Source organism: Saimiri boliviensis, chromosome 20 (assembly GCF_048565385.1).
Source record: "Saimiri boliviensis isolate mSaiBol1 chromosome 20, mSaiBol1.pri, whole genome shotgun sequence".
NCBI classification, from domain to species: Eukaryota; Metazoa; Chordata; class Mammalia; order Primates; family Cebidae; genus Saimiri; species Saimiri boliviensis.
The window spans coordinates 34,743,326-34,744,824 of NC_133468.1; the positions used below are offsets into that span (position 1 = coordinate 34,743,326).

General features: G+C 50.0%; 1 pseudogene; it reads right to left on the bottom strand.

Moving 5' to 3' along the window:
• Positions 1 to 482: 482 nt before the first annotated feature.
• Positions 483 to 1,037, bottom strand: LOC101040356 (ubiquitin-fold modifier-conjugating enzyme 1 pseudogene; annotated as a pseudogene).
• Between the last annotated feature and the right edge of the window lie 462 nt (positions 1,038 to 1,499).

Here is a 1,499-nt window from a genome sequence, read left to right on the forward strand (position 1 = left end):
GTTTCACATGTGCGTTTAATGGGCAGCTTTGTACAATACTTTTGTTTTTCTTTTCTTTCTTTTTGCTTTTTCTTTCTTTCTTTCTTTCTTTCTTTCTTTTTTTTTTTTTTTTTTACCAGAGGAAGCAGATTTTATTGATGAGTTATCTCCAGAAACCAGAAAGACTATGTACTCACTTTCAGTTACACCTATGCCTCCAGGATCGCATGTTGCTCCGCCTGGGTGGGATATAAATTGCCTCTAGATTTTCCAAAGCCCAGCCTTTCCCTTCCCATGCAGGTGCAGCCTGAGAAACTAAGTAGCCATACTGTTGGGTGTTTGCTTCTCTCCCAGCAATGCCTGCTGCGGCTACGTACTTAGTAACAACTAGAGGTGGAGGGTGTTCTGGGAAGCAGTTGGGTGAGTCAAGTGTGAGGCACAGGAAGACAGGATCATAGCCTATCAAAGGTCCCTCTGCCCTGCCTCAGTGGCTTGATCCTTCTTTAGTTGCATTTCTCTCTGTGTTGGATGGCACCCTTCTGAATCGGATCAGGGATTTCCACCGCCAGCCATGGACCCAGCCCCGAGCCATGAGATGAGCTAGTCCAAATGTGGGCACGTTCCTGGCCCACAAAGGTTTGAAGTGATCCGTCAGGCGTATTTTTCCACCCCTGTACGTCTTTGCTGTCTTTCCATCAAGCTCAGGGACTGCAGTTTCTGGGGCAGCAGTCGGATGTGTGATAGGAACGTCAAACTCGTATTTCAGGAGGTCATGGATACACCGGCATTTTCCAAAGCACCGAGTCTCTTCCTTGTCGGACTCCAGTGGGAACCAGTCGTTACCAGCATTCTCGTTGTCCTCCACATACCGGACGAGGGACTGACATGCCTCCTTCAGTGACGGGCTGCACCCGTCACTCCCGATCTCGGGGTCCGACATTTGTCTTCAGCACCGGGATCTCAGACACAGCACGCCATCTCGGACCAGGGCCACTTTTGTTTTTCTTTTTAGAGACAAGGTTTCCTTGCGTTGCCCAGGCTGGAGTGCATGGCGACATCCTGGCTCCTTACAGTCTCAACCTTCTGAGCTCGAGTGATCCACCTGCCTCGGTCTCCTGAGTGGCTGGGATTGCAGGCATGCACTACCATGCCCAGCTAATTTTTTTTTTTTTTTTTTTTTGAGACAGAGTTTTGCTCTTTTTGCCCAGTCTGGAGTGCAATGGCGAGATCTTGGCTCACCTCAACCTCCGCCTCCCAGGTTCAAGCCATTCTTCTCCCTCAGCCTCCCAAGTAGCTGGAATTACAGGCATGCACCACCACGCCCGGCTAATTTTTTGTATTTTTAGTAGAGACGGGGTTTCTCCATGCTGGTCAGGCTGGTCTCGAACTCCTGACCTCAGGTGATCCATCCACCTCGGCCTCCCAAAGTGCTGGGATGACAGGCATGAGCCACTGCGCCCGGCCTGTTTAATACAATTCTTAGCATGAGTGGCATCCAGAGACTAAAAAGCAGCAGGGCA